Genomic DNA, 14,300 nt, shown 5'->3' with positions numbered 1-14,300 from the left:
CAAATAGATATAGACCATATTGACCAATAGTGACCTATCTCAGAATATTTTTTCCATGGACCAAAATGTGGGACCCCAACTCGCTTTGACAAAAAGGCCACATTCAAAGATGTGACCTGGAGGACATCGCATCCTGACCAGAAGAGATCCCTTCCCCAATCATGTCCACATTTCAGGTGGTTCTTACCTCCTATCCCTGATTTTGCAGTTACCTTTTGGAAGTGGAATTGATCTTGACTTGACCTCTTCTGCTTCTTTTCCTCTCATCTTCCCGTCTCGCCATATTAAACACATTTACTGGAGTTTGCACGGGATGCCACCATCGCTCCATGTCCTGTTGTATTAGTAGCATCTGAGAATGGACCAGTTCTACCAGTTCTAGCAGAGGCGGGGGGTCTGCTACCCCATGGCCCCCAGCCATGTATCAGTCCCAAATTCCTAAAGGACAAGACACCTGCCAAATTGGAAAAATTGAAAAACTGCACGGTGGATTACCACCTAGAACACGGGGACTTGATGCTTCTCTGCCTCCCCATCTTCTTGCCCTTCACATCCTTCCCACCCGGATCTGTGGTTGGGGTTGTTGGGGACACCTTCCCTATAGAAGTCACGAGGTCTACCATGACAAATCTGTGTCGTTTCCTATTGGCTTTTAGATATGTATTCAGAATTTCATCTAATGTGGCCTCAGTGTGGTACTATAAATATATGGCTACTTCTGCTCTTCTCTCTTACAGCATGCAGCCTCACAGACACAGAGATAATCTGCAGCTGCATCTCCCTCCTCTCCTCTCTGCCTACTATCTACTGTATTCATTATTTTGGATATTCCTGGGAAAATATTAATAAAATATCTCAGCCCTTCTGCTCCTTCCTCTTACAGTATGCAGTCTCGCTGGCACAGAGAGAAACTGCAGCTGCATCTCCCTCCTCCTCCTATCTGAACACTAGCTACTGTATTACTAAATCATTACATTCCTGGGAAAATATAACTAAAATATGCTTCCACCATTCTGCTCCTCCTTACAGCATGCAGCCTCGCTGGCACAGAGAGAATCTGCAGCTGCATCTCCCTCCCTCCCCCTTTCTGTCTACTATCTACAGTAAATGAATGATGGCAAATATGGGAAAGTATAAATACAATATCTCTGCCAGTCTGCTCCTTCCTCTTATGGCATGCAGCCTCACAGACACAGAGAGAATCTGCAGCTGCATATCCCTCTTCTTATCCTCTCTGAATAGAGAATCTGCAGCTGCATATCCCTCCCTCCCCCTTTCTGTCTACTATGTACTGTATTACTAAATGATTGAAAGCATATTTGGGAAAGTATAAATACAATATCTCTGCCATTCTGCTCCTTCCTCTTACGGCATGCAGCCTCACAGACACAGAGAGAATCTGCAGCTGCATCTCCCTCTCCTTATCCTCTCTGAATACTATCTACTGTAATCCTAAATCATGGAGGGCAGTCCTGGGAAAGTATAACTAAAATGCCTCCACCCTTCTGCTCCTCCACCTTACAGCGTGCAGCCTCACTGATACTGCAGCTGCATCTCCCCCCCCCCCCCCCCCTTGTCTACTAACTACTGAATTTACTCTTAATGTCTTTTTTGTTATCTGAGGAGTTTTCTGCCCATTCTCAGACAGCCTGCGGGAAGGTGAAAGGGACTACAGAGACAGCTGGGAGATGAGGAAGATGCTGTGATATATGACAAGACTTGACATGTACTAATGATTTCTGCTTCCATTTCACTTGAAGCTTCTGGGTCTGTCACCAATCTTAGTCTGCAGCAGCCTTGTGCGTCCTGACGAGGGCTACCAAGGCCCGAGCAGCTGCATACACGTCGTCGGATATATGTACTTGGCCGCAGCTGTGGTACAGACCTATGGCTCCAGATGAACAGTCGGCCCGCGGGGACATGTAAGGAATGACTCGCCTCTGCCTAAATTTATGAAGCATTTCCGCTAACCTAAAAGAACACAAACAACAGTAAATCGAAATCCTTGTGTTTCTAAGAAAGCTTCTAGACCTAGCTTGTAGCTTCTGGGCCCTAATGCAAACGATGTAATGGGGCCCCCAACGATCACATGTTACTCATAACACTGGGACCCTCTTATGTGACCTTTGGGCTCCCTGAGACACCAGGGCCTGGGGGCGACTGCTACTTCCAGAACCCATAAAGTCAATGCTACCGTTCCCACAACAACAATCATCACCCAGCTTTCCCAGAAACAGAACTTCCAACCATTCCAAGGCCTCCAGAATATTCCATTCCCGTTCCCTGTGTATAACCCGCTGCCCCAGTATCCCGCTCCCACAGCTGTCACCCTTCCAGGTCTACGCGGAGCCTATGATCCCACACAAGTGCCCCTCCCTCCATGCCACAGCTTGCCACCCGTCACCCAGGAGGAACACCCTGTCTCCCGCGACCATGTCCTTGCACGTCCACATCTCTGTCACATTGTCCCTGTGTCCCCTGCCTCCCAACGCACGCCCCCGTCCTGGCGTCGCCTCTGTAACCAGCACAGTCTCTCTAATCTGACCAGGATTAGAGGCCTCTGGTGACAAGGACTTTCCATTTGCTGACGGGACTCCATGACTTCCCAGAATCCTTTGGGCACAAGGCCTTTCCCGTAAGAACAGTCTGCAGAACCTTAGCGCTCTTTCCCTTTCCTATATGGCTGCGTTTGGCCCGCTCTCATTTCCCCGAGCTCTCTCTTTTTAATGAACTCATTTCTCTCTCATGTCTTTCCAAAAATCCTTCCCACAGAAGAGCGATCTCTGCTCCGTAGGATGGGGAAGGGGGGGAAGGGGTTGCCAGAAGTACAATGCTCTGCAACATCTGACGAAAGACAAGGTTAAAGGTGCGATGCTCTGCGGGCTGTGTCTGAAAGGATGGGGTCAATGGGGAGACGGAGGGACCGGGCCAGGAAAAACTGAGTGACGCTGCAGGTTGCTTGTTTGCAAGAGTGGGTGGAAAAACAAAAAAAGAGATGTTGTGCGGGGTTATTTTTCTAGGGGACAAGGCTACCTGCGGTCTGGGGGGCTCAGTGGGTAACAATGGGTTCAGAGCTTGTACTCCCGGTTCACGCTGAAGCTCACATTTAGGGCTCATTCACACGACGGTGGTTTGGTTCCGCATTTTTTGCGGCTCGGGTGGCGGACCCATTCACTTCAATGGGGCCCCAAAAGATGCGGACAGCGTCCGTTCCGCAAATTGCATTAGGCACACGGGCGGCATCCGTGTTTTGCGGATCCGCAATTTACGGCACGCTCATGTGAACAAGCCCTTACCCCCACAAATGAGTACAGGGATCTGGAAGAGAGGAGGGCAGAGTAGGCAGCTGTCTAGGGCACCACATTCTAAAACCCTGTGTTTGGCACCGAGAGAGTTTGTCCCGTCCCCGCAAGGACTGGTCCATTTATGAGTTGACACCATATAAAACCTAACAGAGAATTCCTGGATTTGTAATTTTTACAGTTTTTTCCTACAATTTTTAGTATCTTTTCGGTGCTTTTTATGTGGCCAGATGTTAAAGTCTAGGTTCACTATTACATTTTTTAAAACTTTTTGGGTATATTTTTTCTAGCATTTTTTCCACGGGCATTACTCTAGGAGTTGAAAAACCCATGTCCAAAAATAATCTGTTAAAAAAGCTGCAAAAAAACAATATCAGTGATAAATTTCTCCAACCACGTAGATCACTCCTCCTCCTGCCCACTTTTTAGAAATGTGCCAAGTGCGATGTAAACAGGTAAAAAGTCACCCATTTTTGAAAAAGGGGTTTAAGCTACAATTTCGACTTTTTTGGTGCCAACTTTCTAGAGTAGATGGGGAGGGGGGCCCAACAAATTCCCCTTATGTGTGAAGAAAGCCTAAAGAGGGCATGAACGGGAACCTGTCAGCAGTTTTGACCACGCGGTACTGCTGACAGCACTAGGTTGGGACTCGGGAGAGCTTTTATCAGGAGTAGTGCGAATAAGAAGTTGAATTCTGCCAGGTTCTACTCCTGCAAGTTCCCTGGTGGCGGAGCTTTAGGCCTCGTGCACACGGCCTTTGTCATTTTGTGGTCTGCGAACCATGGATCTGCAAAATACGGATTTCAGCAGTGTGCATCGCAAACAGAGAAAAGGATACCGTATGTTCCATCACTTGCACGGATGCGGACAGCACATGGATGACATTGGTGTGCTTGCCAGATTTTTGGGTGGCCCCATATGATCAGCCATAAATGCAGATCGGGCGCGGACCCAAAACATGGTCGTGTGCATGAGGTCCCACAGTGAAGGCTGCAATGTACTTTTCCATCTTGTATGGACACCCTCTCTGCTGGCTGAGGCTAATTAACAGGATCTCCCAGGAATTTCTATTGATAGCCTAGACGTGGGGTAGGCACCATTGTACGGTCCTATCCCCAGGACCCCTATAGATCACCAGGTCAAAGGTACCAAACACAGCGCTATTCCAGGACATGTGGCTGTGACAGGTACTGCAGCTACACCCCATTCATGTGAACATAGCTGCTGGGCGTTAGGGGGCTCCTTCCTTCTGCTTCTGGGTGGCTTTCCTTTGGGTCGGACTCCCACCAGACACACATTAACAGCCTAAGGGCTCTTTCACGCGACCGTATTTGGCAGCCTGTTTTTAACGGATCCGATTTTCCATTTTTTTGTTTCAGTAGTGTTTCCGATTCCGTTCCGTTTTTCCATATGGCGTATATACAGTATACAGTAATTACATAGAAAAACTTGGGCTGGGCATAACATTTTCAATAGATGGTTCCGCAAAAATGGAACGGATACGGAAGACATACGGAGTACATTCCATATGTGTTTCGTTTTTTTTGCGGACGATTGACTTGAATGGAGCCACGGAACGTGATTTGCGGGCAATAATAGGACATGTTCTATCTTTGAAAGGAAAAACGGAAATACGGAAACGGAATGCTTACAGAGTACATTCAGTTTTTTTTGCGGAACCATTGAAATGAATGGTTCCGTATATGGAAAGCAAAAAACTTTCATGTGAACGAGCCCTAAGGCCTCCTGCACACAAACTTTTTTTTCCGTTTACGTTCCGTATAGGCCTCATGCACACGACCATTGTGTGTTTTGCGGTCCGCAAATTGCGGATCCGCAAAACAGGGATGGCGTCCGTGTGCGTTCTGCAATTTGCGGAACGGCACGGACAGCCATTGATATAACTGCCTATTCTTGTTCGCAAAACGGACAAGAATAGGACAGGTTATATTTTTTTGGTGGACCACGGAACGAAGCAATGGGGCAGCATCTTTTGCGGCCCTATTGAAGTGAATGGGTCCGCATCTAAGCCGCCAAAACTGCGGCTCGGATGCGGACCAAAACAACGGTTGTGTGCATGAGGCCATACAGACCATATATGGAACCATTCATTTCAAAGGATCCACAAAAAAAAAAACGGAAGGTACTCCGTATTCCTTCCGTTTTTCTATTCCAACATAGTACATGTCCTATTATTGTCGGTATAACGGACAAGGATAGGACTGTTCTATTAGGGGCCAGATGTTCCGTTCCGCAAAAAACAGAATCCACACGGATGTCATTCGTATTTTTTGCGGATCTGTTTTTTGCGGACCGGAAAATACATACGGTCGTGTGAACGAGCCCTAACTATGTAAGTCCCAGTAACCCCTTTTAATTTTTGGAACTACAAGTCCCATTCTGCTGTTCTGAATTTGAGGACATTCGCTTGTTTACGGACATTCACTTTTGCATATGGAAAATCTGTTCCCACTGCATACGAAATATCCAACCCCAGGCATAATTCTACGCGGATAATCAGCGGCGTCCGGCAGGAGTAGACACGGCTTACACACTAGAAGTCTTCTCAGTCATGTGTGTAATGCAGACCATGCATGTGACGTGCGGCGGCGGCGTGTCAGCGCTGGAGTCCGCTCTGACAACACGTCACCGTATAAGGGCTCATACACACGAACGTATTTTATTTCCGTGTCCGTTCCGTTTTTTTTGCGGACTGTATGCCGAACCATTCACTTCAATGGGTCCGCAAAAAAAATGGAAGTTACTCCATGTGCATTCCGTTTCCGTATGTCTTATTATTGTCCGCATTACGGACAAGGATAGTACTGTTCTATTAGGGGTCAGCTGTTCCGTTCCGCAAAATACGGAATGCAGACGGCTGTCATCCGTATTTTTAGCGGATCCGTTTTTTGCGGACCGGAAAATACATACGGTCGTGTGTATGAGCCCTAACTCTGTTCTCCGTTCACATCCAAAGCCCAGCTCAGAATTCCGCCGCTACCAGTGATACATTGTATCACTGTCTAGAGAAGTCCGCGTCCGGATTATCCGAGTGCGGATAAACTGTAGTCTGTCTCCAAGAGCAACCAGGAGAATTTTTTTCAGCAGCTTTGGTTGCGAATGGAGTATAAGATATATAACTGAAGATAAGTGCATACCATTTTTTTGTTTTCTCTATATTCCCCCCCCCCCCGATATTTATGGTCCTGCTGGTTGAACCTTGTTTCCGGAAACTTTTAGGAAATCGCTTATCCAGCAATTCCATAATATATTGTTATTACAGGAAGGCATCAGTTCAATGTGGAAGCAAAGGGAAGGATTATCAGAAAGCTCTGTTATATTTACGGATCAACCTCGGAGTTAAAGGCGTATGTGTAATAGGGGCAGACTATGTGGCCCTTGGACAAAGGGGCCCCGTTCTCCAGAGCATGGTTATCCAGAAAATTGACGGGGTGATGAAAACACCAGGATGGCAAAACCCAGCACAGTAACATGGGGCCCATTGTGCCACGGGGGCCCCTTATCTTCTCCATGGAGCAATTCCCATAATGGCGGAACGCTCGACTGCATTTGGCGGCCTCTATACAGTATCAATAGGCGCCGGTATATTACACTGTCTTCAGATGTCAGAATCTTATAGCCAGCAACCAAACGGTTAATCGCGTGGCGCTCTCAGGCGCAGATGGTGGCTATTATACATATATAATCTCACAGCCAAATCTTGGACGGAGCAGAGTCAGTAAAAGACATGTAATAACTGGTTATAATCAACGAAGGATCAGAGGGTGACGGCGCGGCAAGGAAGAGGTTAATGAAGCCATGTTACGCAGGTCATGACAAGTTCAAGGTGAGGTCAGCGGAAAACCTGTGATGTCATACAGCAGAGTGCGTATCCATGGTGACGGGGTCGGGGTTTGGTAAACAGAGGAAAAGGGGGGGGGGGGAAAGTGCAGGAATGTGTGAGCGGAGGGGAGCTCATTACATGTCATGTAGAACGTGTACGTGTTTTATCCTGTGCAGCCCCTCGTGCCCCCCCCCAGCATGGAAGAGCGCAGAGCTATCCACTGGGGGGCGCCCACAAAGCCCCGATTAGTCTGACCACTGACAATCCTGTAAATGGAGGTGCTGAAGAATCGGGAAGGGGGGGGGGGGTTGCACAGGGTTGGAAAAATATACTTTAATAAGCTTTCTTCCAAAAACAGCACCACCCCTGGCCACAGGTCGTTTGTGGTACTGCAGTTCGGCTCACAACCCATGCCCAGATGTGGCACAATTTCTGGAAAAGTCAGCCATGTCCTTCTAATCCTGGACAAACCCCGTCCCCCTTAGGCTGAGTTCACACTACAGTATGTTGAATTCAGTGTTTTGCGTTCCGTTTTTCACGGATCCGTTGTTCCGTTTTTTGCTTCCGTTGTGGTTCCGTTTCCGTTCCGTTGTTCCGTTCCGTTTTTCCGTATGGCATATACAGTATACAGTAATTACATAGAAAAAATTGGGCTGGGCATAACATTTTCAATTGATGGTTCCGCAAAAAACGGAACGGATACGGAAGACGTACGGATGCATTTCCGTATGTGTTCCGTTTTTTTTGCGGACCCATTGACTTGAATGGAGCCACGGACTGTGATTTGCGGCCAAATATAGGACATGTTCTATCTTTTCAACAGAACGGAAAAACGGAAAAACGGAAACGGAATGCATACGGAACACATTCCGTTTTTTTGCGGAACCATTGAAATGAATGGTTCCGTATACGGACCGTATATGGACCGCAAAAAACAGACCGCAAAACGGAAAAAAAAAACGGTAGTGTGAAAGAGGCCTTAGGCTGAGTTCACACGAGCGTGACAGATTAGGTCCGGATGCGTTCAGGGTGCGTTCAGTTAAACTCGCACCATTTTGCAAGCAAGTTCAGTCAGTTTTGGCTGCAATTGCGTTTAGTTGTTCAGTTTTTTCCGCGCGGGTGCAATGCGTTTTGATGCGTTTTTCACGCGCGTGATAAAAAACTGAAGGTTTACAAACAACATCTCCTAGCAACCATCAGTGAAAAACGCATCGCACCCGCACTTGCTTGCAGATGCAATGCGTTATTCACGCAGCCCCATTCACTTCTATGGAGCCAGGGCTGCGTGAAAAACGCAGAATATAGAACATGCTGCGATTTTAAAGCATTGCAGAACTGATGCGTGAAAAAAAACGCTCATGTGCACAGCCCCATTGAAATGAATGGGTCAGGATTCAGTGCGGGCGCCATGCGTTCACCTACTGCATTGCACCCGCGCGGAAATCTCGCCCGTGTGAACTCAGCCTTAGGCCTTTTGCACACGACCGTATGTATTTTGCAGAACGGAACAGCCGGCCCCTAATAGAACAGTCCTATCCGTGTCCGTTATGCAGACAATAATATGACAAGTTCTATCTGTTCGCGGAACGGAAATGGAATGCACACGTTTCTTTTTGCGAAACCATTGAAATGAATGGTTCCGCATACGGACCGCAAACGGAAACAGCAAAAACGGAAGTAAAATATGTTTGTGTGCAAGGGGCCTTATAGTGTACCATATACCACCCTAATAATACAGGACTCGAATAAGCATACTATGGCTTTAAGGCCCCTAAAATCAATAACCCAGGGACTGTACCTGCATCCTGAGCAGCTAGCGCACCAAGTACGGGATGCAATCTGCAGGTGCCCAATCCATCAGGATCAGTGGCGCCACTGCAAAGTTCCCACACCTTAAGGTCAGCCCTGCCGTATGGCCTCTGTCCCTAATTCTTGGTCACCTAGAAAGTAGAGGAGAGGCAAACGGAAGATTACAGCATCAGACTACACAGAGTTTGTTTGTAGTCTGTAACCATGGAGACACATAGTTCTGCATAGAAATTTGTAGAACCATTATAGATGAATTCGAGCACACAACCCTCATACAGTCCTATCTGATACATCAGGTTCAGGTTCCCAGGGCCGACATCTTCATCTCCCGTACTTTCCAGCTCTGCATCCTGAAGGAACCACGTCAGAAGGACCCACGGCAGCTGCCAAACACAACACTGCGCAGTCACATGAGCAGTCCCAGCCAAGCAGGACTGAGGTCAGGCTGTCAGCCATTCATCTTGTGGTAGGACTTTCCCATGGACATGGCTTCATGCTGCGTCTTGAGATAACCGGCTGCCAGGTCCTCTTCGTGACGAGTAGGCTGCGGGGGCTACGTGCGTCTCCATCTGTTCTTCACCGACTTAAGGGGGTTTTCTGAGAGATGAAAAAGGGACCGAGGGACAAAAATAGAAATTTTTCTTATCAATTCTTCACTGCCACCACCGCAAAGCTCGGCACGGCTGGCGGCCGGCCGCTTCCTGATGTTTCATCCCACCGCAAGCATCGGTCACCACGGTCAAGTAAACAATGAGCCGTGGGACCAAAACTGGTGCAAGGAAAAAGTGGATCAATTGTCCAATCAGATTCCAGGTCTCATTATCCTAGGTAGGGGCGTAGCTGGAGAGGGGCACCCTGGGCACGTGACCTATGGTGCAGGTTGCCAACAAGACATGCCAGAACCAGGATAGAGGAGGAGGGGAGTGAACGGAACTGTTGCCCAAGTGAAGGAAAGCCTGCCTATCTGTCCGCAGGATCAACCCTATAAAACCAGACATACTGCCTGGATGGGTTGATCCTGCTGATTAAAAAGATAGAGGTTTTGTAAAAAACGTTTTTTGCATTCATTTTTAATGCAAATAAGGGCTCCAGTGCACCAAGGGGGGGTGGAAAGCAGAGGTGCTCAAAGAGGCTGGGGCCTACCTCTCGGAGCACCAAAAACTGGCCTATGTGCAGTGCACGCTTGAGTATTACAGACACTTTATCATGATGCGCGGCTTGTGAGGCTTCTGGTGCGCGACTGGTGTAAAGTAAGCCAAACAACATATGGCTAGACGACCTAAAGCCGATTGGAAAGGTTATTCGTGAGGTATAAATAATACAAGCAAAGCGTCAATAGAGCGAGGATTTTTTCAGTCCTTTTATTTTTCAGATAAATAAATCGCTATAATGCATAGTAATCCTGAGAGCGCTGAACTGATTGCTACCCCATGCTGCGCGACGTTTCGGGGATCATGCATGATTAAGGGGGCGTGACCCCCGAAACAGCGCGCAGCATGGGGTAGCAATCAGGATTACTATGCATTATAGCAATTTATTTATATGAAAAATAAAAGGGACTGAAAAAATACAAGCAAAGCTTCAAAAGAGCGAGTATTATTTTACTAAGTGGATTTTGTGGATATACAGTTGTGTTCAAAATAATAGCAGTGTTTAAAAAAGTGAATAAAGCTCAAAATCCTTCTAATAGCTTTTATTTCCATCCACACAAATGCATCGGGAACACTACACATTCTATTCCAAATCGAAACATGAAGAAAAATATATCAAATTTCTGTTGTTCCTCTAAAAAAAAAATTGGAAGAAAAGTGAATATTAGACTGTTCAAAAAGATAGCAGTGTTTGTATTCTTCTTTACAAACTCAAACATTCACTATATAACTGAGAAATGTTTGAAGATTTTGCTTTCCTTTTTTATACAATATTTAGTTGTATAACGGCTGTTTCTGAGAACTGCTGGACGTCTGTGCTGCTCGGAGTCACCCCTTCTGCCCCTGTGACCAGGTTCTCCAGCCCAGGATGATTGGACCACATTCCACAGTTCTTCTCTATTTCTTGGTTTTGCCTCAGAAACTGCATCTTCGATGTCACCCCACAAGTTTTCTATAGGATTAGGATCCGGGGATTGGGCCGGCCGCTCCATAACGTCAGTCTTGTTGGTCTGGAACCAAGATGTTGCACGTTTACTGGTGTGTTTGGGGTCGTTGTCTTGTTGGAACAACCATCTCAAGGGCATTTCCTCTTCAGCATAAGGCAGCATGACCTCTTCAAGTCTTCTGCTGTATTCAAACTGATCCATGATCCCTGGTCTGCGATAAATAGGCCCAACACCGTAGTATGAGAAGCATCCCCATATCATGATGCTGGTCCACCATGCTTTACTGTCTTCACAGTGTACTGGGGCTTGTATTCAGTGTTTGGGGGTCGTCTGACAAACTGTCTCCGGCCACTAGACCCAAAAAGAACAATCTTACTTTCATCAGTCCATAGAATGTCTCTTTAGGCCATCAATGTGCTCTTTGGCCAATTCTAACCTCTTCAGCACGTCTTTATTCCAGCAGTGGGACTTTGCGGGGGCTTCTTGCAGATAGCTTGGCTTCACATAGGGGTCTTCTCATTGTAACAGGATTCACAGGTGACTTTACACCTTCTGTGATCTTCCTGGAGCCGATTGTTGGCCGAGTCCTTGCCATTTTGGCTAGTCTTCCATCCATTCGAATGGTAGTTCTTCGTTTTCTTCCACGTCTTTCAGGTTTTGGTTGCCATTTTAAAGCATTTGTGATCATTTTAGCTGAGCAGCCTATCATTTTCTGCACTTCATCATATGTTTTCCCCTCTCCAACCAACTTTTTAATCAAGGTACGCTGTTCTTCTGAACAATGTCTGGAACGACCTATTTTACTTAGAATTTCAGAGAGAAATGCACTGTAACCGGCATGTACAACATTTTCTGCCTTCCTTCCTTTTTTAAATAAAGGCAATAATTGTCACCTGTTTTTCAAAGAATGAATGACCTCACTCATTGAACTCCACACTGCTATTATTTTGAACATGTCCCTTTCAATTAGTGATTGAATTACAGATAATCAGCAGCATTCATGTCATGACTGTTGGATTTCTATTACTCTACTACACCTGCTAGTAAATTATTTATCTGCCATGTAGAAATATCATTCCTACCAAAAACAGTGATGGATCAGGTTAGTGATGTCTGACTGCTATTATTTTGAACACAGCTGTAATTGTGGAGCCTGAGTGAGGTTCTGAATCAGGTCGTGGCATACTACAGGTGATGATTGAAGTAGACAATCCAAAGCTGCACCAGATGTATCATGTCATCCAAAAAGGACATCATATACATAATAGCAATAATGGATATAGTGGTTCAGGGTGGTATATGTTGGCATATACTGTATTTGGAACCCTGTGTTATTTACAGCCACCGTTGGGGGCAGCATACTTGCCCCATTGACTCCAGTTTATGTGGGGAGGGCTTTCTTCCATTTCATGGCACTTTTCTCAAGGTTTTATCACTATTGCTATTGATTATGTTTAGGACGTCCTTTTTGGATGATTTAATAAAGATGTATTCTTGTATTGTCACCTGTTTGGCTCTAATTATTTAGGAGGTTTATTGGCGGTTGTTTACCAGATGTATCATCCAGAATCAACCACAGTGACAAATCTGGAGTAGTTTTATGGTTACACTGATTAAACTTTAAAAAATGGGAGCCAGTCACATCTTAAAGGGTCTGTCTTTTTTTTTCTTTCCAAAAATGCCCTCCGGCCAGTGGGACCTGTGGAGAAATCCATACGCACCTGCTCCCGATCTACGGCAATCCCACAGAGAATGAATGGAGCAGCAGGGAGTCAGCGGGATTGTGGGGATCAAAGCAGTCGAACGCCCACAGGCCAGTTAGTAACCAAAATACCCCTTTAAAAGGAGTATGCCTTCCAAAAAATGTTATTTATTTTTTTGCAGGGCTGGGACACGAATGGTTGAGGGCAATTTTGCAAACTCCGAGCTTCCATAGATTTCATTCCAGCAACTAGACTTCCGGAGGAGCCATGAAATTTACAAGGCCTGCGCCTCCTCATAAATCACATGGCTCGTCCGGCAGCCCCATGAAGACCGGGGTCTAAGGCCCCTTTCACGCAGGCGAGTTTTCCGCGAGTGAGGTAAACGCATTGCACCCGCACTGAATCCGGACCCATTCACTTCAATGCGGCTGTGCACATGAGCGGTGATTTTCCCGCATCACTTGTGCGTTGCGTGAAAATCACAGCATGCTCTATATTCTGTGTTTTTTTTACGCAACGCAGGCCCCATAGAAATGAACGGTTAAAATCGCAAGCAAGTGCGGATGCGGTGCGATTTTCACGCATGGTTGCTAGGAAATGATATGGGTGAGCAACCTCGGGCCCCATTACAGTAAATTCGGTATTATTTTCCCTTATAAACATGGTTATAAGGGAAATTAATAGCATTCTGAATACAGAATGAATACAAAAATAAAATAAAAAATTAACTCACCTTATCCACTTGATCGCGCTGCCGGCATTGTCTTCTTTCAGGACCTGCAAAAGGACCTTTGATGACGTCACCGCAGGTCCTGCTAAATGAAGATAGAAGGATCGTCACCACGTGGTGAGCGGGATAACGTCATCAAAAGGTCCTTTTGCAGGTCCTAAAGGAAGACAATGCTGGCTGCGAGAACAAGTGGATGAGGTGAGTTAATTTATTTATATTTTTTAACCCCTCAATCGACATTTTAGTAAGCATTCTGCATTAAGAATGCTAAATAATAAGATCTACAGAACCCCTAACCCAAACTTCGGGGAAGAAGTCCGAATTCGGGTCTGGGTACCACATTAAGTTTTTTGTCACACGAGTGCAAAACGCATTGCACCCGCACAATAACATCAGAACGCAATCAATACTGACTGAAATTGCGTGCGCACTCGTGCGGGTTTCCCGCAATGCACCCCGGGCGCCCGTCTGAAAGTGGCCTAAGTGTTTAACTTTTGGGAAGTCTGGTCCTGCTTAGTACCTTAAAAAGGGATTGTCCAGGATTAGAAAATATTGCTGTGTCTGGCATTGAAGAGAATGGGTCTGAGCTGTAATACTACCACAACCCATGGACAGGTGTGGCGCTGTTTTTAGAAGAAGCAGCCATTCTGATCCTGGACAACCCCTTTAAAAAGCAGAGAGCAGGCGTCTGCAGCAGTCCGGGACGCCATGTCCTGCAGCTTCCCTCCCGATTACAGGTCAGGACTGGTGCCGGGAGCAGAGGCTGCAGAACGGCTCGTTTGGACGGAGCAACCCATGGAAGCAAGTAATGAAT

The sequence above is a fragment of the Bufo gargarizans genome, chromosome 9 (assembly GCF_014858855.1).
Source record: "Bufo gargarizans isolate SCDJY-AF-19 chromosome 9, ASM1485885v1, whole genome shotgun sequence".
NCBI classification, from domain to species: Eukaryota; Metazoa; Chordata; class Amphibia; order Anura; family Bufonidae; genus Bufo; species Bufo gargarizans.
This window is presented reverse-complemented; position numbering follows the sequence as displayed.